This window comes from Lissotriton vulgaris, chromosome 7 (genome assembly GCF_964263255.1).
Source record: "Lissotriton vulgaris chromosome 7, aLisVul1.2, whole genome shotgun sequence".
In the NCBI taxonomy this organism is placed as follows: Eukaryota; Metazoa; Chordata; class Amphibia; order Caudata; family Salamandridae; genus Lissotriton; species Lissotriton vulgaris.
The window spans coordinates 1,592,071,365-1,592,097,264 of record NC_141695.1 but is presented as its reverse complement, the minus strand read 5'-3'; positions in this window follow the sequence as shown (position 1 = coordinate 1,592,097,264).

Genomic DNA, 25,900 nt, shown 5'->3' with positions numbered 1-25,900 from the left:
ATAGAAAAATCAGTTGTTGCCCTATATATGGAGGTGCGTTGGCAGTCTGGCAGAGCTAGCCTATGTTTGTGGTCCCAGTAGTGAACAGCAGGCAGCATCGCAGAAAGTTAATGTGCCTGCTGCAAAGAACATGTACCTGATGCAGATCACAACATGCCTATGATGTAAATAGGTCAACGAGTCACTGCTTTTGTCAGAGAGATTCTTTTGTTACTTGTAGTTTGTAAGTTAAAATCCTAACATACAACTGAGAGCTAATAACTTAACTTAAATAAAAAAAGACTGTGAGTGAGGTACTCAGAAATGCATTGTTATCTCTGTTTTTAAAAGTTTTCTAGTGTTTGTTCTACTTGGGCACTAAACAGATTTTACTGATCAAAGGGCATATTATTAAGTACATTCTGTAGCACCTAAACACTATAAACTGTGTGGAAAGACATGCGTTATAAAGTAACATGCGTTGTAATGTAAACGTGGTAAAGGTAATGCGTGGTTCCCAATGCTTTTTAAAGGCTGCTTCCCAACTGCTGTGCAACTTCTGCTACTCTTAGAGCTGGGATTTTCATGAAAGTCTTATAGTCTGAATTCAGCAGCGTAATAGGACGGAATGTATGAAGCTCTGTGGTTATACTGAATAAGCAGCTACCTATGTTATGACATCTATCAATGTAATAACTGCACTTTCACAATTGCTTTATTAACCATCCTGCTTTCTCATATTTTCTTGAAAATGCACCATTTGTCCACGCTTTAAAAAAAAAATTATCGGGGGGAAATCCCCTCGAACCCTCCTTAGGGGGTTCAGGGTCGCTCGCTGCGCTCGCTCGATACGGTGCAGTATGATTATCATTTTACGCCGCACCACTTTCAAATGTCACCAGCCGCCTCTGCTCTTTCCTGATTCTTACAGAGCAGTCCATATGAAAGTTTGCTTCTTGACTCCATACTTAAGATATTTGAAGATTGAACATGCTATCCTCTTGCCTATTATGAATTATTGAATTGCCTAACTAATTATTTTGTCTTTTGTAATGAATCTTAGTTTTAAATAAATGTTCGTGGTTTGAACTTTGAATATTGTCTTGTGTAGATTTCCTTTATTTGCCTAGGGCCCTCACCCTTTTCGACTCACAAGACCCTGATGTGTTTCATTGTCTAGTTTAGGAGGAAGTGCTGATTCAACCATTCTCAAAAGTAGCTGATGAACTGTCTTTGGATGATGGCAAGTTGGTTTATAGGAATATGTTCATTCCAACGAGGTGTTTTAGGAGGTCCATTTTAACTGCTCAATATGCTAATTAAATTCTTCAATGGGTTGATTGTTCATTTTATCAAGGTAAGTAGTGCAGTGTGTATCTGAGCCAACCAGGAGACGTTTAGTAGTCTTTTTACAGGTTGTGTTTGCAAGAGTTGGCATTCTAGTGGATGTAGTCAGTGATAATGGGGCACAATTTGTTTAATCCAACATGAAGTTGTTTCTGAAAAAGGAGTATTAGATGCATAGAAACAGCTCTGTATTATCCCCAATGTAATGACAAAGTAAAGCAGTTAACATCTACAGGAGCAAGATGAGAGCTACCTAGTCACTTAGATACACTTCACATATAGAGAGACAAATGTTGCTTTTTGAGATGATCCGAGGTAGGAAAGGTACTTCAGAATTACAATTTGGATAGAGAAATCAGTAAAAAAGAAAAAATTGTAAACTGTCAAACACTTATTGGAAAAAGGCAAAGATAAATCTGATTCCTTAAGCAAAATGAATGGGTACAATAAGATTTGAGTAAGGCGGTCATGTTTAAGAAACGGGGATTGGGTAAAAATCGAGAATCCTGTGTTGGTGAGTTATAGATTCTCCAAATTTCGAGAACCTATGCACGTTGAAGCGATTATAGGAAATACTGTGAAAGTCTTTAGAGGTAGCTGGTGGAATATTTATAGAGTGTACTTGTTGAACAACAAGTCTAACCAGTATTTAAGTACTGAAAGTAATCATGATGAGGTAATAGTGACAGAGATTTCCATGAGTTCAGATGGTTCAAAGAGGAAAAGAGCACAGCAGTTTTTGGGAATTCCCAGGAAAGAAAGGTTAATATTTGGAAGTGACACACGAAACATGTTCACCACCTGCATGTTCGAAGTTGCTAACTGGATGAAAGCCAATCTTACTTTTATCTAGAATCATAATTGCCCTCGGGACAGGTGGGGTAAGTTTCCAAGTTGGTGTAAAGTCCCATTCGCACTGATTCTTTGAATCACTTAATGTTCACTCACAGTCCACGCACATCACATTTTTCACCGAGAACACCATTCTCAAGAGGCAGAAAACAGACTCCAAAGTGAAGAGTGAAATGCAGTGTGTGTGTGTGTGTGTGTGTGTGAATGCTGGATAGCAAAAAGGAAGTGAGATTCCATATTAACTCATATTCAAAGGGCAAACCTAGTGATAGTGCAGCAGGAGCAGTGGCACCAGGCACCTTGTCTTTGAGGGACCCACTGCTCACAATTATGGCTTTCTTGTTTACTGCTGGGAAAAAGCATTCACCACAAACATCCACACACCACAGCTAAAACTCAAAAGATAGGAATGTAGTGCCTACTATTTTTCCCCTCATGATTCTGTGGTGAAATCACCCAACTCTGAAAAGAATAGGCAGTGTGCATGCTCGCTGGGAATTAATGCTTTTAACAGCACATTTAGCTGGTTTGAATTTGCTGTTCTGTTACTTGCATGGTGATTTATGCCTCAAATTAGCCATTCGTTGTCCTTAAACTATGTCTTGCAAGCAAGGCAACAAATGTGTGAGTGGTGAACATCCATGAACTATGGTTGTCTTATTCATACTTAAAGCTGCCCTTACGGAAGAAGAACAATAACCACAGATGAGCACCTTCAAGTGCAAATAGGGCGTGAGATGAAGCCAGTGAATTATCTCAGCATGTTTAGTGCCGAATAGAGTAGTGACGCCTACTAGAGGCATGCTTGACTTAACCATCCATCCTTCCGAAGTTAATAAAAGGAGTACAACTGATACGGAGAAAAGTAACAATTTCCATCCTCGGATAGCCTTTCTTCCTGCTGTTGTATGCAGCAGCCTGGCTGGAATGATGGCTCAGTGGATTGAGAGAGTATTGCGAAGAATCGTATGCCATGTGTAGGTGGCGGCTTTTAGGGGCAGATTTACAAGCCCCTTGCGCCTCTTTTACGCCGCTGTTGCGTCACTTTTGGGACGCAGCGGTGACGCAAAAGATGCGCCATGGTGCTGGGTATTTACAACATGACGGATCTGGGAGATGCGTCACGTTGTAAAGCCCTGCGCCATAAGGAGGCGTTCCGGCACAGGAGGGGGCGTTCCGGCGCAGGAACGCTTCCTAAAAGTGGCTGAGTGAAATCTCTAATTTGCAGGAATGCGCCAGTAATTGTAAATCTGCCCCCGAGTCCTTATAGGGCCACATTAGCATTCAAAACATCAAGCGAACACCTGCTGAATGTGATTCAGATGCGTTCAGCCTTTCGTCCTCCTGAAGTCGATAAAACGACAACTAGTAGTTACCTGTGGAAAGATGAGGTAAGTGTGAGCTGGAATAAGAATGGTAGGATGTGGGAAAGTATAGCACGTACATGGCATGCTCAACGCATAGTTATCGCAGCAGTGGAGTGGCGTGCTGTCATCATTTATCTAAGAGGGGCGCAGTTATACAGAGAGAGGGGTTGCGGGAGGGGCAGTATCTGGTAACAATTCAGGGGCTGCAACAAGATGTAATTGGGCTGCTTCAGTGTGATTGCTGGTTATCAGCGTTTTTTTTGCCATGACGAAGGGAGGGGAGAGAGGATTCGTCAGTTGCTGCACAACCCAGACCTTTTCTCCTGAAATGCGTCTCTGGATGTGAGTAGTGAAATCAAGAAGCAATATTGAAGCAGCCCTCTCTGCTGCACTTGTTCTGTTAGGCTGATAACAGGAGAACTTGGGGGCATATTATCAAGGGGGTTTATCTCTGCTTTTTTGGCTTTAAAGGCTAAGAACGCGGAGATAAAATTATCTCCCTATTACCTAGCTGTCGCTAACACCAGTTAGCGACAGCTAGTAGGAGATAGCGACCATCTTGGGCCCCGCTTTGCATGTCAGTGATATTTGTCACTAATGACATGCAAAGTGGGCGTGCCAAGATGTTAGCGACTGGTAACAGTCGCTAACATCGCTATCTCCTATTACCAACTTTTGGAGATATTCGCGCTAAGTGCGAATATCTCCAAAAGCTAACACCTGCCCCTGAGCAGTTCTTAGCCATGTTATCCAATGGTAGGTGGATAACATGGCTAAGAGCATTAGCTCGGTAATGCATGAATATCGCTGACTTTTCAGCGATATTCATGCATTTCGGACGATTTTTATCGCTTAGGAGATAAACCTTGATAATAGCAAGGTTCCTAAGTGATAAAAATCACCGCAGCTCGCCGATAAAAATATCGCCGCTAAACCAACATAGCGATAATTATTGCTAGTTGTTGGTAATATGCCCCTCGATTTGTACACCTCTCCACCTCCACCAATTAGATGTGACATTTATATTGTCTGCCAGTAACAGACAGGGGCAGAGGGTGGCCATGACAGGAGGTGCACGACTGCAGTGGGGTTTTAGTTTTTATGATCTGCACAGTGAAAACTGTTTTTGTTCAAGGTGCGTCAGCCGTTTCTCCACTGAGTGGCCGTTTCCTCACGGCAGTTTGTATTACTTGAGCCATCTGGTTTGGTCTCAAAGCACAGCCTTGTGACAGTTCGTCTTGGCCTTTCTCCCTTTTCAACAGCTACAGAGTCAGTTCCTTGCAAATGGCCTTGATCACCGGTCATTTTTTTGACATTTTATACTCAAGTAATTTTCTTTCTTCAATCTTCATATTGCTTGATGTGTGTGTAATTAGGGGTGAAAGCGTGCACTGGTAAACTCCGCTCCTCTGGCAGGTGGCGGAGTGTTTTGCCGAACTCCGCACTACAAGTATAATGTGGAGTGCCAAAACTCCACGACCTCTGCCGGCGGAGCAGAGTTCACTGCCCACCCCAAATGTAAATCTTAAAAGTGCACGCCCATCTTTTTAAATACACTCCACCCTGCCCTCTGGGCTGTTTAGGGCCTTCATGGGATGACTTATATGTATTAAAACAGAAGATTTAGGCCTGGCAGACGGTTTATTGAGCCAGGTCGAAATGGCAGTTTTAAACTGCATGCAGGCTGTAATGGCAGGCCTGAGACAGGTTTTGCAGGGCTACTTAAGTGGATGGTACAATGAGTGCTGCAGGCCCACTATTAGCATTTAATTTACAAGCTCTGGCTACATGTAGTATCACTTTCCTAAGGACTTGCAAGTAAATTAAATGCACCAATTGGGTGTTTTTCAAGTACTTTAGCATTAGTTAGCAGTGGTAAAGTGTGCAGAGCCCTAAGGCCAACGAAAACAAATTCAGCAAAACAGGAGGAAAGGCAAACACTTTGGGGGTAAACTACATCAAGGATGTTAGGTCTAACAATCTGTAAAAATGTCTGTATTCCCCTCCTTGGCTACTTTAGGTCACATTGCCAGTTCATCAGTACATTTGGAGGCACAACGCACTACTGCCGGGTTCAACCTCTATGCTTTGTGACAGCACATACCTCTGCTGAACTACAGCTCTCTTTTCGGTTGCTTAGATGCTGCTTCATACCGACTGCAATCTCTAAAGTTATCCTTTCAGTTCTGGTTTGAAACTTCATCACCAAAAATAAAACACATACCCCTTCCTAATAGATACACAGTTGATAGATGCAAATTTAGAAACTCTACTACACCTAAATGGAAGGATCTTTGTTTCAAACTGAAGCGTGCCATCAACAATTCAATAACGGAGCAAAACACTGAAGCACATCTGCCCCACAGAAATCACACAGAGTAAAGATTTGCAAAGCATCAGGATTTATTAACCAATTAGTTAAGTTAGAAACTCAAATCAATCTTTTTGGTCATAAATCAATAATCCCCTGTTTAAGGCATAAATTAATATAGTCCAGTCAAATCAAACAGCAACGTGAGATTAAGAGCCTGATTTAGATTTTGGCAAACCACAACTCTGTCACAACGGTGGCTAATATCCTGTCCACCAAAATATAAATTCCATAATATCCCATGGGATTTATATTTCATCGGACGGGATATCAATTACTGTTGTGACGGAGTAACCCATCTGCTGAAGTCTAAATCAGGCCTTAAGTTATTTAAAGGAAAAGTAGGTAAATTGTAAAAGGATTCAGTTGTCCTGAAGGGAAACTCCCTAATGCTAAACGTAAGTTGTGGCTAAAGTCTGGGAAATTCATAGGCAGCAGGTGTCAGCAAATGAAAAACCTGGACCAAATCGTAATACCAATCAGAAAAAACCTGTCCACAAGGAGTGCTAGCAGGTAAGGATCCTAATTCACCTAATCATCTGCAGAGATGATGGCATCCAAAAAGTTGTTACAAAGGGGAAAAAAATGCTAGCCCCCCCCCCAAAATGTTCCCCGAGTAGTGTGTACAGCAGCAGATCAAAGAAATCAGAATCTGGAATAGGAGTTCTCTCCTTCTAGATCCTGAGTAGGAAGGTGAGGCCCAGGGGAGAGGATGTGGTCCGTGGGCTAGACTGCCCACTTTGGTGCTGGAAACCAGGGTTCGAGCCTCGTGGTCGCGTCCACAGAATTAGTAAAGTGAATACGGTGCTCATGTAAAGCGCTCCAATACCTTTGGGTCGAGTTTGCGCTATATAAATACGCAAAAAAAGGGAAGGGAGTTTTTAGGTTACATATAGTCACGTGACACCTGGGAGGAGTGGAAATCTTCTCACAGAAGTAAGGACTGGGTGAGGGAGGGGTTGGGAGGTGATGGTTCCTGCATGTTTTGCCTCTCATGCGTTTAATTCTGTGGTCATACTCTCTTCCATTCCTTGATGCTCTGCAGACTCCAACAATAGTCAGTGTGTAAACTCAGACCTTGTGCTTCATGACCCTGTCCTCCAACCGGTCCTCCAAAAAACAAACTTTTGGAAAGAAAACTGTTTAGAAATGGTTCCTCCTGCAAATAAAAGGTAGAGGAACGATGTTCCCATCCATCGCCAGCCACTTTGATGTACAGAAACATGTTACATCTTACATAGTAAAAAGGGGCTAACACATTTAAGAAAAGCTTCAGTAGAAACAACATAAATTAGAACACTGGAATGTTGAGAGCTCCATTGAAGACAGTGGAGTAGCTCCAGGCTTACGATAAGCCCAGAGCTCTAGCATTCTAATGTTTTCCTTCATGTTTCTCCCTTTTTAATTTAGAACATTGTAGCCTAAGGAGGTGGAATGTTCTAATGGCTTTACAGCCCTTTTGCCTTGGGCTATACCGGTTGTTAAAGGCCTCTTGGTAAAGGCCCTCAGTAAAGGCTCGGGCCTATTACTTGGGTTCAGGACCTGTAACAACCGGTATAACCCTTGGCAGCAGGCTATAATGCTATATTGTTAAATTATTTAGATGAACAGTTTCTTTAAGAATTTCAATGTAATAGAGAACTTCAAAAAGTATAACTCTTTTATGTAGCGGTATTGAGTCAACCCTTGGTCTCTGCGGGTCTCTACTTCCTGTAATAAGCACAACGCCGATTTCCTCCTGCATGAGGCATGTGAGGAATGTCATATGTTCAGAGGATGACACATGCCAGATTTACCCTCTCACCACTTTAGGGTCTGTTTAAAATTTTGTTTGGCCACCAAGCTAACAAACTAGATTACCTTCCTCTGTGCTTGAAATGGAAAATATGCACTTTAAGAACTCATCACCATGGAATGTGCAGTTGGATTTAAAGCCAGAGCTCGCTGAAAGTGTCAATCATGACATAGGACCACTAAGAAACTATGGCCTTTAATGAAATGATCTTAAATAGACAATTTATAAATGCCTTTAAGTGCTGGCAGGTGTCCTGGACAACCCCTCGGTAGTGTAGACCATCACATTGTTATGTCTCTCCTTGACAAAGGCCCCAGGTGCTGGACACAGCTCGCCACCACTCAGTTTGTGGTGCACTGAAGAGGAGCCCCCCGCCACGGTGTGCAGAGTGAACTTTAACCATCTGCAGACTGCTCTACTTGTATTGACTGTGACACAACCAACCCCACTCTGTAAGCCTTTAAAGTTGAAACAAGGTTGCTTTATTGCCATGGCAGATCAGGGCTAATATTTACATCTCCTCAGCCATTTAACCCATCAAAATATTAGGGCCCTAACATCAAACTGGCACACTATTTCTTCTAAAACTTCCCTTGCCCCTAACAAAAGGTAACTTCACACTACACCTTACCTTTTTACAGTGGTGCATTTGGCTATGTATAAAGCTCTGGTCATCTTACAGGCACACTGCCTCCTTTTTTTTCTTGTGATCCGTCCTTGCCCTTGATCAGCTGGTCACACAGCTAGCCTATCTCCATGGTTGCTATTACTTGGGAGTTATTCTCATAGTAAAGAAGCCCTCATTTTAAGTCTCAGGGAAATTGCTGTGGATGATTACCAGTATTGCTGGGTTCGACTTTACACCACCGTGGGAATATCTCCTAGTTCCATAAATTCTGCGTGTCCGGACTCAGTAATAATACATGTTTTACATCAATTCTGAGCTGCAAAACTCGGGTTATGGTATTGTTTTCCCCACACAAATGTCACCAGGTATCTGGGATCTAGCTGTCAATACTGCAGTCAACCAGTAATTCCTTCTATCACAAAGCTCGAACTTACACTTTGCATCTTTACGTTTATTTACAAAATGTTTTCTGCAAAGTTCTTTCACTGGATGAGCACCTTCAGGGGCAAATCAAGCTTTGATGTTTCTCCCACACAAGCAACAGATAGAAAGAAGAATGATGTCACAAAAAGTTTCAAACGCCAGCTGACATCATTAAATAAAAGAATACTTTAGAATGCTCATTATCACTGATCTTTAGGGATACATGACAGGGCAAAGAGAACTGTGGGGCATATGATCAAGGGGGTTTATCGCCGCTTTTTTGGCTTTAAAAGCCAAAAAAGCGGAGATAAAATTATCTCCCTATTACCTAGCTGTCGCTAACACCAGTTAGCGACAGCTAGTAGGAGATAGCGACCATCTTGGGCCCCGCATTGCATGTCAGTGAAATTTATCACTAATGACATGCAAAGTGGGCGTGCCAAGATGTTAGCGACTGGAAACAGTCGCTAACATCGCTATCTCCTATTACCAACTTTTGGAGATATTCGCGCTAAGCGCGATTATCTCCAAAAGCTAACACCTGCCCCTGAGCAGTTCTTAGCCATGTTAAACAATGGAAGGTGGATAACATGGCTAAGAGCATTAGGTCGGTAATGCATGAATATCGCTGACTTTTCAGCGATATTCATGCATTTCGGCCGATTTTCATCACTTAGGAGATAAACCTTGATAATAGCAAGGTTCCTAAGCGATAAAAATTGCCGCAGCTCGGCGATAAAAATATTGCCGCTAAGCCAACAAAGCGATAATTATTGCTGATTGTTTGTAATATGCCCATGTGTTATTTCTCATTATTCAATGACCTTTTAATTACTGACGCCAGCATCAGCCCTCAGTTCTCCAGCATTTTTGTGAATAAGCAGCTGTCCCAACGTGCCTTGGTTTACACGAAGAGGATACGTCAATGTCATGCAATATGTTTCTTTTTACTCTTTAGTTGGGAGGGGGCTGGAGGGGGGGTGTTGAGGAAATGGAAATAATCTGCAGAAAGCTCGCCAGCATGCCTTTCCGCAATTAAGATGATATACAAGTTTTAGACATAACAAACAGCGATTGAGAATAAGCCATACTCGCTCCATGTGGGGCTGGGTTCCTGTTTGCCAGGTTCCTGTTTACAGCCGCGCCTTTGATGGTTGCAGACTCAGAAACCCCGTGATCTCTCGGAGCAATTTATATTTACACAAGACTGTGCTGGATTTTAATAAAAGATGAGGCAGAACATGCAAGGAGTGATGTCAAGAGATTTTTACTGCTCACACCATGTGGAATTATGGAAATCGAGTATCGCAGAATATATTACCATCTAAATTTAGTCACCTTTAATCTTTGCAGCAGTGCCATTGTTAGGTCTCGCCTAAGATAGCAGGGGCCATTTTACACAAAGTGCCCTGGGGGCATAAGGGGCATGTGTGCCCGCTGTGTGCACCCCAGGGCACTTTGGTATTTTAGAAGGGACCACAGATGGTTGTGCGGGTCCTGATGGTATACTGATAGTGCTGGCATATATGTTTTTTTAATTTTTTTTTATATGTATATGTATATGTAGCACCAGCTCTATCTTCAGAGGGCTTTCCCTCATTTATATGGGACAGAGCCTCATGCAAATGAGGGAATCTCTATGCCTGTGTGCCCGTGCTGTATTATGGACGTGGGTGCAAGGGCAAAGAAGCTGTCAGGAGGTGCAATGAAAGTGTGCCACAAAACGTTGGTGCACTCTCAGTGCGCCCCTTGATGGCATCCCTCTGGAGGAAGAAAATGGGTCCCATGGACCCCCAGATATCCCCTTGAAGGAGGGTGCAGTCGCTCACTGACACGCCTGCAATGGGATCTCTCTCCCCTCTTGATAGGGCAGGCGGTTGCCGCCTGCACTGTGAAACAAGGAGCAGCTTTTGAACAGCGGCTCCATATTTCACTTGAGTGTGCTGTCCCCAGGGAAGCGTGTGTTCACAGCGTCCCTGAGGGCAGCATATTCAGGATAATAGGGTGCACTTTCTCATTTGTGCCCAGCACAACAGGGAAAGTGCACCCTGTGCATAGTACGGCCCCAGATCGGCTGTTTATTACAAAACATTTTTTTAACCTACAGCAGGCTTACAGCTTACCCAATGCTTACCATTGGTTGACTTCATTGCCTCTCTGATTTTCTTCCTTGTGCTTTCATTCCTCTTCTTGTGTTTGTCCCTCCTCCTGGATCATGGCCACATTACTTGTGCACTTGCTTCGCTCATTGTTCAGGGGAGACTTTTTTCTTTTTGTTTAGGCACTCTACATGAGAGTGTTTTTTTTTCTTCCAGATGATTTCCTCATCCTCATGTACTTCTCCCGTAATCTTCTTTCTCACCATGCTGCTCTTTCTTCCTCCCCAACCACCTGCCCTTACCGTTCTTGCATTCTCACTATCCCATAGTCCCTTTGTCCCTCAAGCCCTGTCCTCCACCCTCCATTGTCCGTTTGCGCTCCAAGCCCCTCTCACCCACCATCTGCTGTCTATGTGTTTCCCCATCCCCTCATTCTCACCTGTGTGCCTTCCCATCCCCTCCTGCCCACCCTGTTGTCAGTTCACTGATCCAGTCCCTCCTGTGTGTCCTCTGTTGTAAGCTTGCTGTCCCAGTCCCTCTGATCCATCCTCCAATGTCAGCTTTCTTCCCCAGCCCCTCCTGCCCTCTCTCTGTTGTCAGCTTGCTACCTCAGCCCTTTTTTGCCAGTTTCCTTCCCTAGTCCCCCACCCACTCTTTGTGGTCAGTTTGCTTGCCCAGTTCCCACACCCACCTTCCGTTGTCCTAGTCCCCATTGTCTCTTGCATGTCCTCTCCATCACCAGCGTCTTTTTCTCCCGAAATACCTCCCTCCATATAGGCTCTTCCCACAAACACTTCTGCTTGTGTTTTTTTTCGGGGGGGGGGGGGGGGGGGGAATGCATTAGCGTTCACCGGGTCATAGCACACTCACTGTTATGCAGCAAAGCTAAAATCGTTGCCAAAGCCAGTGGCGCTTCCAAGCAAGACATATTGGCTTTGCAATGGATGTTCTTTAAGGAATCATTGAAGGTGTCGGTTCACTATGCAACCTTCTTGGACTCTTTTGAGACCATTCCTTCTCAACCCAGGATGCCAGTAAGCATCCTCCTAACTTATGTGTAGGAATTATCCACAAACTATAGGTGAGAGTACTATTTAATGTTCCTATATTGGTCATGTCAACTCGCTAGTTAATGAAGAGGGTAGAAAGAACAGGGCTATCTGAGTCTTCATAAGGCCCCTTGTGAGTCTTTGCAAGACTGGACACAGCTAATGAGCAAACCTGCATGAGCCAAGGATTCAAGCTTAAAACATTATAGGTGTATTAAAAAATATAATCATAACCAAAAATTAATCAGTTAGAGGAGTGTCGCCCCACTGCCTCAGCCGGCAATAAAAACATGTAAAATAAAATGAAAAGGCAGTTTTTTTTTTTGTTTAAGAAATTTTTATTAGTATTTTGTAAGAGAAAACCATACATACTTTATATATATTGGGAAAATGTACAAAAGATTATGGAGTATAAAACATATGCAATGGGAGAGAGTACATGTAGAGAAAGAGAAAGGGAAAAGAAAAGAAAAGGGGAGAAAGAAGGAGCACGAGGGAGAGAAAGGAAAGAAGAGCAGAAGGAAAAGGAAAGAAAAGGACGAGATATAGGCAATAAGGATAAAACATGTGGGAATAGAGCAATACAATCAACTAGGAGATTTGGAAGAAAGTTACACAGTAAAGCGAAGCCAAAGAAGATCAGATTAGATTTTTAGGGGAATAGAGGAGGATGAAGCAATAGCAATCCTATGTTCATCACTTAGGAAATTCCACCATGTATGTACAGAAAGTTTAGAATTATCTTTCCAACACGATAAAATAACTTTGAATGCAAGAGCAATACATAGGTCCAGCAATCTAGCAGAAGACGAAACAATATCAATATCATCTGATAAAGAACCTAGAAAAACATTCAAGAATGATAAAGGGGTGGAACAATGAAACATTGGCATGCAAATATTCCAAACATCAGTCCAAAAGGACAAAACAGGGGAACACTCCTGTAACTGATGTTTGAGTGTACCAGGGTCTTTAGAGCATGACCAACAAAGTGGAGAGGAAGTTGGAGAAAATGTATGAATATTAACAGGAGTAATAATAACTCTATGGTAAATGAAAAACAAAGATTGAGTAATACGAGCTGAAAGTGAAACTTTAAACAGTTTGGACCATAAAAGATCCCACAACAAGACAGAGAGGGAAACAGCAAGATCAATTTCCCAAGCAGTCTCTACATTTGTTTTGAGGCGATCCGTGACATTAGATAATAAAATTGTGTATACAAGAGCAGCCTTAGGCTGTTGAGTTGAGAGTAAAGGGTAAAGTTGAGTGGTGAGAGTGAAAGTGGGAAAAACTTCAGGTAGTGAGAGAGAAGACAACTATGATTGAATTACAGACTTTATAATGATATATTCATTTATAGACGATGGAGATAGGTGATATTCAGATTGCAGTACATGGAACGGGATGATAGAATTACCTTCATAAAATTGGTGTATAAACAAAATACCCTTCTCTTTCCAGTATTTAAAATAAAACGATTTACCTTTGTATTTAAGGAATTTGTTATACCACACAACCGAAGATAGGAAGCATTGAAGAGGAGAGAGATTAGAAGAGAAAACATTGTGTAAGAGTGTGTGGGAATATTTAAAAATGGGAAATTTAGACAAAAAAGAACAGTTTGACATAAATACAATATGTTGGAATGAAAAATCTTTCAAAAGAGAGCGTTCTAAAAGTACCCATTTAGGTAGAGGAGTAGTTGAAAAATCCTAGGCAAGTGAAAAGGATTGTTTAATCTGGAATGCAGAGTGATAGGTTTTAAAATTGGGGAAACAAACGCCACCCTAGTTTTTAGGGCAAATCAATTTATGTAAAGCTATACGAGGGTGTTTGTCATTCCACAAGAATTTAGTACATGTAGAGTTTATGCAGGAAAAGTAGGAGTTGGGGATTTTAAAAGGAAGCATCGAGACAGTATAAAGCACATGAGGAGAAATTATCATTTTAATCGTATCTAATCTACCCCACCAGGAAAGGAATAAGGGGGACCAAATTTGAAGGAGGGATTGAATTTTCTTTACAAGGGAGTCAAAAGTAAGTTTGAGGGTATCAGCTAAGGATGAAGAAAACCATATACCAAGGTATTTAATTTTGGTAGGCCACCAAGCAAATTCAGTATTACTAACCATATATTGATAGCACGCTGCATTTAAGGGCAGGACTTCCGTTTTAGATAAATTGAGTTTATAACCCGATACAGAAGAGTACAGCCTCACCTCGTCTAAAAAATGTGGAAGAGAAGAGGTGGGGTCAGCCATATATACAAGTACATCATCCGCATAAGCAGACAGTTTAATCTCAGAGGATGGGATTTTGAATCCAGCAATCATGGGGTTTGAACAAATCCATTCTAAAAAAGGTTTGAGACATAAAATAAATAACAAAGGGGAGAGGGAACATCCTTGCCTTGTACCTCTTGACAAAGAAAAAAACTTGGAGAACTGGTTATTAACAAATATACTGGCCCTAGGAGAGGAATACAGGAGTTTAACTAGGGAAATAAAAGAGGGGCCAAAACCAAACCCCTGGAGGGTACGAAACATGAACTGCCAATTAATACGATCAAATGCTTTTTCCGCGTCCAAGGACATTGCTGCCATCGGGACTTTTAGGTTTTTACTATGGGCTATAACATTAGAAAACATGCGAGCATTGTCAGCAGCAAGCCTACCCTTCACAAATCCCACTTGATCTGTTTTGACTAGGCTGGGAATAAGGGAATCAAGACGCAATGCCAGAATTTTAGCAAAGATTTTACAATTCTAATTAATTAAAGATATAGGGCGGTAATTTTTACATTGTGAGTGATCTTTATCAGGTTTAGGAATTATGATAATTAGCGCATCATGAAAAGATCCAGATTCTTTGGCATCTGCAATAAAAGAATTAAACAATTGTATGAGTTTTGGCGCAAAAAATGCATGGAAAGCAGAATAAAACTCAACAGGTAGTCCATCAGGGCCAGGCGCTTTTGCTTTTTTAAGGGAATTAATGGCCCGGGTGACTTCCTGGAGAGTAATGTCCTTCTCCAAGAGCGCAAATTCATCTGTAAGAGAAGGAGGAGAAGGGAGGCCCTGAAAAAAGGAGTTTAGGTTTACTTCAGAAGGATGAGTATCATCGGTGTATAAGGATTGGTAATATTTGTGAAATACCTCTTTTCTGAAAACAGTATCAGATAACAGGTAAGAATTACATTTCCATCGGCTAAATGTGGAAGAAATGAGGGAGAGGTCAAGGGAGGTATAAACAGGAGCGTAGTCACATATAAATATAGAACCAATCACAGATTTTTGAACAGCGGGAAGCATAGATTTACTAACCATTATGTAATCAATCCTGGAGCGGGTGTGGTGAACATTAGAGAAGAACGTATATTCTAACAAATCAGGATTACACAATTTCCAAGAATCATATAAAGGACGAGAGGCAATGGCAGATTATAATAATAATATTCCACATTTGTAAAGCGCACAATCACCCGTAAGGGTCTCTAGGCGCTGGGGGCCGTTGGGAAGATTAAGCAAGCTACTGCCCAGAGTCACATGGTGCTGGGCTAATCTGCCGCCGGCCCAGGGGATCGAACCATGATCCCCAGATTCCGGAGTCAGTCGCCCCAGCCGCAGCGCTTATGAGATTTGTCAGGCTGAAACTTACTGGAGGATAATCTATCTAGCAATTATAAAGTCTGGACAATCAATGGACGAAATTAGGACTTTAACATCCTTCCAAAATTTGGGATCTGGTCGTACTGGGCCATAAATGTTTAGCAAAACCAGAGTTTTATTTTGGATAGCAACCTCAGTCAATGTCCATCGTCCTTCATCATCACATTGGGAGGAAATAATTTGAACACTTAATGCTTTATGAAACAAAATAGCAACCCCACCTTTTTTACTAATAGCAGGAGAAAGCACAACTTGGCCCACCAATTTTCTCTTCAACCTAAGGGATTCAACATCAGAACAGTGTGTTTCTTGAAGAAAAACAACCTGCGCATTAAGTTTAGATAAGTGTGACAATACCTTTTGACGCTTGACAGGATGACCGAGACCTCGTACGTTCCACGAGACAAAGTTACACATGATGATAGGAGGGAAGGATGGGTGACATATGGAAGAAACACACTTCAGGAAGGTAACTACAAAAAGGGAAACAACAAGCCATTAACTTATATGAGAAGAAAACAACCAACACACCTATAAGACTGTAACACATTGTGTCTGTAATCAGAAAGCAAAACAGCATGTCAAACAAGGAAAAACGTAGAGACCCCTCAAGAAGAAAATACCATGAAGGAAAGAGGGGGAAGAAAGAAAGCCATAAAAAAGAAAAGAAGGAAATATTTAGGGGAAAGGGAGACAGATATAAAAAAAGAGAAAAAGAGTGAGCAGATCAAGGCTGGGAAGCCTGATCGGAAAAGAGGGAAATAGCCAATACATCAGGGGCGAAGATACACCAAAGAGGGGAAACAACCCAACGAACTGCAAAAGAGAGGACACAAACCTAAAAGAACAAGGAAAGGAAAAGCAGAACCTGAGGAAAGGAAACAAGGACTAGGAGAGAAAGTCATCAGAAGCCATAGTGAAGGTAAACAACGCCACATTGAAGACCAAAAGGACTGTGAACATTAATGATCCGTGTCCATGTTAGAGGAAGAAATACTCTGCAAGAACGTGAAGTTTTTGTGGATCATCAAAGGAGCGGGTACGACCAATATGCGTGATTTTGCAAAAACAAGGATGCAGAATGCCATATTGAATGTTCAACTGTCTCATCAGGGGACGGAGATTTGAGAATTCCTTGCGTCGGGCATTTGTAGCAGTTGAAAGATCCTGTGAAATAAATATGTTGTGACCAGACCATTGGAGACGCCGTTTAAGCCTAGCAGCCTTCAAGACCGACATTAATTCTGTGAACTCAAGAAAAAGAATAATAATACCGCGAGGCTTTGTAGAGTTAGAGTTCAGACGACCCAAACGGTGAGCTCGCTGTATGTTTAGTGGATGCGACGAAGGTTGGAGATCCAAAAGTTCCTGAAGAAATTTAAGTATAAAGGACACCATGTCGGACCCCTCCACATTTTCCGGAATGCCGTAAACTCGTAGATTGTTCCTACGATTACGATTTTCAAGGTCCTCAGTGTGTAATTTGAGTTTGTGAATCTCTTGCTCCAACAAAGGGATTTTTGCAGAGGCATCCTGTATATCACCCACGCGCTGCTCCAAGTTCAAAACCTTGCTCTCCATGACAACCCAGCATTCTTCAATCTGCTTAAGCTTTTCGTTGGTGGCAGACATAAATGGCTGTAGACCTCGTACTTCTTCTAAAATAGAGTCAAGGACAGGATTTGACGAGGATTGAATGGGAGATGGCGGATCATTCTTTAGTCTCTTAGGTTTGGTTACAGTATGAGACAATTTTGGGTTAGAAGACTCATGCGCCATTGTGTTGATCTGGGATTGTGCCAAAATAAGGAGAGCAGTATTATACGAAGACTGTGACGCACACTGCTGAAAGCACCACAACCGACACTGCGTTTGTAACTTTTCAAAGGTACGTATATGTATTGAGTCAGTGGTAGGAGACAACAAAGCCAAAACGATGTGCAGCGGAAAACAGGTCGAAGTACACACAAGGTACTTAAAATAAAGCTGAAGCACTGACTTGAATGGGTAAAAGCATATGACGCAATGGCAACCTTAGTGGAGACAAAAAACTCCCAAACATATCACCTTCATGGGTTAGCACTACTTAAAAGATATAGCCATAAAGAAATGTTGACCGTAACTTTAGCATATCATCAATGACTGTTGCAATGTAGATAGTCACTTCAGGCATGGCATACACAAAATGGCGGCTATGTTTCCACACATAAAATATGAGCAGGAAGCTGAAAACTGGACCTCATCGCCTATAGGAGCCAAAAGTAACACAGGATGTGCCCCAGTATAATGAAACATCCATGCAAGCAGTTTGTATGAAAAATCGAGGCAGATCAATGGGAGAGAAACGGCAAAAAGTAGCTGAAATGAAAGAGGCCGGCGAAGCGAGCCAAAATGGCGGCCGCCCGCGTCTCGGAAATAGGAGAAAATTACAGCTGTCCAAAAAAGATGAAATACGGCTCAACATCAGGCTCCGACCTCTTCTTCATGGTCCATGCATCCTCCGCCGGCTCTGTAGTCCTTATAATCGACTCAAAAAGCGGCAAATCAGGTTCTTATAGCATTCACAGCTAGTGTCCAGCCCGGAGCTCACGGAGCCAGCACCCACGCTCTTCGGTGCGCAAGCCACGCCCCAATAAAGCAGTTTTTTAATCATTTTATTTTTCATGACTGGAGCAGAGCAGACTTTTGGGGGTGGGTCCATCCTCTGACAGGCAAGCAAGGAAGGCACTTGCAGTGGTGGGCTCTGCAAGTGTGCATGACAGTTTGTCCGACTGTATTAGGACAACCAATCCGTCATGTGCACTTAGATGTCTTGGCTATTGCGTGGAGAGCAGAAGGCACAGGTTCCCAGTCCCTCTGGGTCCACACCGTCCAATCCTGGCCCTGCTCTCATGATGGGTAATAGTATTACCAGCGTAGGAGCAGCGTCTGGACTGGCTCAAGGGAGTCTGGGAGCCTGTGATCAACAGAACAGCAACAAGGCTGCAGGCGACGAGGCAGAGGGTAAGTTTTAATTTCAATTCATTTATTATTGTCCTTCATGTTGCCCACCACTTTTCCCTCCTGGCAGCCGCAACTGGAATTAGCATCAACAATATAGTCAAAACTTTATTATGCAAGAGGATTAATTTAAGGTCAACCTCTGAAGGAAATCCATTAAAACAACCAAGTATAAATCAAATCAAATAGAATGACTAGCACAGAATCTGACTTCTAAATACAACTTGAAAATACTCTAAGGACTAATCAGATAGTCAAAATGAATCAGAATCTGCTTAGGTAGAAAACCAATGAAAGTCTTGGTATTGTTCAAAATAACAGTGTTATTGAGATGGCATGTTATGAAATGTTAGTAATGTTTCTAAATGTGAACTAATCATCATTCTGGAAAACAAGATACTTCCAAGACACCTACGTCTTAATGCATTCTATTGGGCAAGCTCTACATAACTAATTAAGGAAACTGTTGGAAATGAACCTTTCTGCAGCATCACACCCAAACCTTTTGCCTTTCTCCTCCTACTTTTTGCTGAATTTGTTTTTGTTGGTTTTAGGACTCTCTGCACTTTGCCACTGCTAACTAGAGCTACTGTGCTTGTTTTCTGTCCTTAAAACATTGTAGAATTTACTCATACCCAATTGGCATATTTCATTTACTTATAAGTCCCTAGTTAACTGGCACTACATGTGCCCTGGCCCTGAAAAATAAATGCTTCTAGTGGTTCTGCATCTGCTATTTCGATCTGGTTAGATAAACCTCTTGCCAGGCCCAAACCTTCCTTTTAAATACATATAAGTCACCCCTAGGGTAGGCCCAGTATAGCCCAGAAGGCTGGTGCGATGTATTTAAAACACAGACATATACTTTTAAGTTTTACATTTCCTAGTAGTGAAAAATTCTTACATTCGATTTTCACTACTGCACGGCCTGTATCTCCCATAGGATAACATTGGGAGTACCTTATTAGAGTGAAGAAGCATACTTTCCACATGGGAAGATATCATTGGGTCAAGTTCCATGTCTCGAATCCTAATTTAAAATCCTAACATATGGTGAAGTCAGATTTTAAATTACAACTCTGTAAATGCCACATGTATAAAGTTGAAATGTTCTAGCCTTAGCCATTTGGTGCCTGCAGCCTGTCTCTGGTCACTTGACTGGGTACAGTTGGCAGTAAGGATTTGTGTATTTCACCTAGATAGCCATGCAAAATGGGAATTTGGGTATGACTAAGTGGTCTATCCTGAAATGATGGGAGGGAGTAGCTGGACTCAGCCTACCTTACACATACATTGACGGTGTCCTGTTCGGATGTATGACGTTACAACACATGTTTTTACAACGCATGCCTTTACAACGCGATTTTTACAACGCATGCCTTTACAACGCATAGTGCTTTGGGGCGCTGGATAGTTAATAGTTTAATTTACTATTCCAACTCCAGTCCCCGTGGATAGTAGGGAAGGTGTTGGATAGTACATTAAACCTATTCCCTATCCTAGAGCGCCCCCCAGCACAATGCGTTGTAATGGTTTGCGTTGTAAAAGTTGTGTCATAATGGTAGTGCGTTGTAAAAGTTTTGTTGTGATGGTTTGCGTTGTAAAAGTTGCGTCGTAATGGTAGTGCGTTGTAAAAGTTTCGTTGTAAAGGTTGTTTACCGTCCTGTTCCCACTCAAAGGACTTCTACTCCCTGTAGTTAGTCTGGAGCCAGGACAGACAGGACAGGACATCTATGTACTTCAAAGTCTTGTCTTTGAAGTATCCCCCACTTTAAAGGCACTATTATGTATATGTACTGGACATCAGACACGACCACTTCAGCACACTTCTGGATCTGTGGATACTTTGCCAGGGACAAGAACTGATGTACCTCTGAAGGACAGCCACTCTGCTGGACTGCTGCTCTGAAAGATCTCATCTTTCATGAAAGATCTGCTCATCTTTGATCTGTCCTCCTCTCCCCTTTCTGTCTCTAATTTCCAGTCTACAATGACATTCATCAGGGACTGGATGAACCACAACCACCTTAAACTGAACCCGGATAAAACCGAATTGGTTCTCACCGGGGGTTCATCCAGCCCCTGGAACTCTCTCTTCTGGCCCTCCTCTCTTGGGCCCGCACCTTCCCCCTCAACCACGGTCAAAACACTGGGTGTCAAAATGAATAATCAGCTCACTCTTCACTCACAAATCAGCTCCGTGGTCTCCTCTTGTTTCCTCACTCTCCGCACCATCCGCTCTGTTTCCCGTTTCTTTTCCCCTCAGGCACTCAAGATCATCATGGCCACCCTGGTGATATCAAAGCTGGATTATGCCAACGCCCTCTATCATGGCATTCCAGATTACAGCCTACGAAGACTTCAGTCGATCCAGAACCAGGCGGCCCGGCTGGTCTACGGCCTCCCACGCTATCACCATTCCACCCCCCTTCTCAGGGAGCTTCACTGGCTTCCCGTAAAAGAACGCTCCCTTTTCAAGACTGGCTGCATGGTCTTCCAGGCCCGCCAGGGCACTGCCCCCGCCTTTATCTCTTCTTTAATAAAACCCTATGTTCCCACAAGAGAGCTCCGGTCTTCCTCTAAGTCCCTTCTTCAGATCCCCCGCTTCACACGTAAAAAGTGGGGTGGGGCCAACTTCTCCACCTTGGCTCCAACATTCTGGAACTCCCTCCCTGACCATCTCCGTTCTGCTACCCAGTACCTCTCCTTTCGCAAAGATTTAAAAACCTTCCTCTTCAAGAAGGCTTTCCCCGCTTGGCTCCTCACTCCTATCACTCTTGTCTTTCCCTCAGTTGCCGATCCTGCCTACTAGCGCCAAGAAACCGCATGGTGTACGCTGCGCTTTAGAAATGTTTTAAATTAGAAATTAAATTAAATTAAATTAAATTAGAAAGAACTGCCGCCTTACTGTGCTGACCTGCTGCCCTCCTTGCCTTGGTAAGAAGGACTGGACCTGCACCACTTGAACCCAGAGTGATACCAAAGGCTAGTTGGCCGGCCTCCTGAACTTAAGCCTCAGTCAATAACAGGCTTCCAATGACCTTTCCCCTGCACCAGGACTCTACCATCTGCGAGTCCACCCTACCAAATGGTGCCACCTTAGCATTGGACCCTTGGAAGTGGGCCTAGAGTGCTTACCAGTTGAACCAACCCATCTTCTCTGCCCAGCGGTGCATCCTCTATCCGAACCAACGGATCTCCTCGGCTGAGCAACACATCCTCAGGCAGAACCGATGCATCACCACTGCTGGGTGGATTGGACCCAGCGTAGAAAGCTTGCATTGCTCCCACAATTTCTGAAACCAACGCATTGCCAACAGCGTGATACATCTCTGACTCAGATCCTTGCATCTCTCGTCGATGGCAGCCCGAAGACTATGCTGGGCTCCGCATTGTAACCACACAGTTCCTCAGAACTGAAGCTTTTCCAGCTGCTTTCTACATCCTCGATGCTTTGAATTTGCATTGCACGCACCGTCAATGGGATCCCCGATGATGATGCAACAGGACCTCGCACCGCAGCCTCGCCGTATATCCGAAATGACGCCTTTATTCAACTGCAAGAAACTTCTTCGCCTCTGATTACCGTAACACTTTGCAAACAGGATTTACGATACTTTGTTCCACGGGCCTAACTAGGTCTATGTAGCTGGCCCATGCTCTATCGCAGTCGGCCTGAACTTGTGACTTTGTCCTAGGCCGGGTGCAGAGGTCAAATTCTATGTTGGTCGCCCTAATGTTAACCAATGGAGACTTGGGGTACTCAAAGTCGCAAAGCTCACAGGTGAGTAAAGCAGTTTCAGAAGTCGATCTCCTGGAGTTAAGGTAAGTACAAGGTGGGCCACACAAGGCAGCACCAAACTTACACCCTTAGCAGCACAGGTTCGGCAGGGTGCAGAGTGCCAACACAGCATCGGGTACCCAATGTTAACCAATGGGGGAGATCAATCTTGAAGAAAGGCTGTAATCTCAGATCAGGAGGCTGGTCAAAGAAAACACATAGCTGTCCAGGTAAGTGGAGATGCTAGGGAATGTAGTGACACTGACCGTTGAGATCCCCAAGGCCCAGGGGCTTCGGGTATAGGGGTGTCCTTAGGCATCTGAAAAGTCTTACCCGGCTAGGCACGGTAGGGGGAATCTTCAAGTTGAGGCTGCAGGAGTCGAGGAGCAGTCCAGCAGGGGTCAGCCCACATTGGACTCAGGCTCAGAAGTTCTGGGGAACCTTTGCAGGACCGGTGGGCCACTTGGACTCTGGCTGTGGGCATCAGGTTCAGAGGTGATTCGGAAGCAAACTCCCAGTTCCTGAGGGCAGAGTTCTTTTTCTTTGCAGGTGGTTTCTTCTGGACAGGTCCGCTGTCCACGTGGACTAGGAGTCTTTCTGGAAGCTGGAGGGCAGGAAGTCCTCCCTGAGTTCTGGAGGTTGCTGGTCTGCGGGTTGAGTCGCTTTTCTTCAGCAGGGTCTTTGAAAGTTGCAGAGAGGCTGACAGGGCTGGGGCCAAGTCAGGTGGTGTCTTTAGCCTTCACTGCTGCACGGCTCTTCTTCGTAGGTCATTGGACTCTCATTTCAGGGTCTGGGGAGCCATCTAAATACTAGATTTAGGGGTGTTAATTGTAAGGACCAATGGGTTCCTTACCTGGGGTGTATACACCCACTATCATGCCACCCTCCTGGGGAAGGGGCATAGCCCTGATTGCTTAAGTCCCACATCTTCAGGATGATGGGCAATGGAAATTGTACTTTACTTCGCCTCCAGCACCTGAGAGGTGGAGTTGGAAAAGGGGGGCACACTTCTTATTCTTCCTAGGTTTTCCAGCTGTTTCTCCAGCCTAAACTGGGGGTGTGAACCAGGGCAGCATTCTGCTGCTAGCAACAGAGGCTGGGGTTGCATAACAAAAGCGGCAGACCTTTGAATCTTCCTTCTTGAGCACTGTGCCCATCCTGGGTGAGGAGGTGTAACACCTCTGCCCAGGATGGGCTTTGTTTCTTGCCTGAGAGACCAAGGGTTTTTGACCCAGGGGTCCAGAAACATGTCCGGTGGTTGCAGGCTGCTTAAAGCCAGTCAGAGACCACACACGGGCTGGCAGGTTTTCAGGGGGCACCTCTGAGTTGCCCACTGGGTACATATTTTAATAAATTTCACACTGGCATCAATATGGATTTATTAAGAGGAATTGTTTGGTACCAAACACTCCTGGGTTCAATGAAGGCATAGTTGTGCTGGGAAGCTCTATTTGTATAGTTTGCAGCCCATATACTCTCAATGGCTTCTCTGGTACTTACAATATGAAGGAATATACTTAAATAGTGTAGGGGTATTTCTCCCTAGGCAGATATGCCCACGCCTGAGATATATTGCGCCCTGCCTTAGGGCTTGAATAGCCTCCTAGAGGGGTAACTTACCCATAACGTAGGCTATGTTTGTTGGCATGGCACACAGGTGGTGTGCCATGTCAACTTTGCTGTTTTTCACTGATCCATGGCAAGCAAGCTGCAGTGGCAGTGGTATGGCCTTGGTCAGGGGTCCCTAGGGGAACCTCTTCAGTTCCTAGGCCCCATGTCAAGTACAATCCACTAATATGAACAGGAGCAGAACAATGTCAGTTCCCAATGCCCCTCTTCAGCTTCCCAGTCAATCCAATTGTATACTTAAATGTGAATGACTGTGGAATCTACACTGGGGAAAGGGGATGGGGACAGAGAAGAGACAGACAGTATTTTCTTCAGGTTCTTATTCCGTCTTCTTATACTCCTCTCGCTATTTCTATTCTTAGCAAGATCGTGTAGTAAGGATGAGGAACTGCAAGAAATGATGTTAACAACCTTATATTTCTCTCTCTAAATATATTAATATATTAATCCTTGTGTGATATTTCAGTTGCAATCTTATCACCTCCAAAACTTGCACAGTACCTACCTAAATCTCGTGTGACCAATGCCTCTCTTCTTTTCTTTTTATTTCTTCCAGTATGTAACTGTGTAATGTTATGCTGCTTGGTGTTTATTTTTTCAATAAATGCAGCTCTCAGAGGATCTACATGGATAACTTATATTTATATTTTATCTTTTATCTTCAGCTTGGATTCTCTTGAGAACTGGTAAATATATTAACTCTCTACAACTAGCCTTATAATGATACTTTGCTGTATGCTTCTGTTCCTTTTCCCCTTTGTAATACTAGTCTATGAAATTTCTAAACGTGTCAACTTTAACTGTGATCTTCCATTCGTATTGAGTCTAATCTAAGACTTGCACTAAGGTACATAAAGTAAACTCAATCACAATAGTTTTGCTTCAAATTATTTCAATACGAAACTACGCACCAACCCATGCTGACTCTAACTCCTCCTCAGACACTGCTCATGGACTTAGGCAAATGCTAATCTAATTCCTCAAACAACCATACACAAAACTGACACAGGATTACACTAACTCAAATACTGCTCCCTCAAGCACGAACAAGTAACAATTGCAGGAAAAAAACAAGGAAGGTAATATTCTTACTGACATGGCACAGAGGTGAGACACTATCCTCCACTGAACTGGATTCCAGGAACATGACGAAAAAAAAATGTCAAATAATATTACGCGACTGTTAGGCCCAGGATCCCTGGTTGGCTGAGGTAGGTACCTTAGGCCAAATAGCGACCCGCGTTTCAATGTCAGGGAAAGGAAGGTCACCTTCTGAGATATCCCAGCTCCCCCTTGGTAGCTTGGCGCAAGCAGCCAGGCTTATCTTCAAGGCAAATGTGTAAAGTATTTGCAACCATGCTCACAGCAACCCAATGATGACACCACAAATAGACTCCACACGAGTTTTATAAAAACGAGTATAAACTTTATACAAAAATATATATGATAAGACTACACGATATAAATCCAACATATGCATATTTGTAATATTTCTCGTGGCCGGTTGTTAGGCCAGCCAGCCCTTGTAAGTTCTAGCGATATTAATGAGCACTTCTAAACATTCTACAATCCTAACACCATGTTATGCAGATCGTAATGCTAGAATTAGGCACTTTTGCAATGCAAAAATAATGCAATAAGTATGCAACAATCAGGCACTTTGGGATGTAAAATTTTTTCAATGCGAAATACAATACAATACAAAATTACACATTATTTAAAAAAAGGTTTATAGCTCAAGGGCGAAGAGCTAAAACATCAAAAGTGGAGATCATCAATTAATACAATAACAATGAATGTAATCCGTACTACACTCCTGCACCAATCACGGTGCCTCAGGCAGTCTCTCCGTCACTCGTGCTTACTCGCAGGTATCCTCTGACACAGGTGCCCCCAACACAGGTATGGT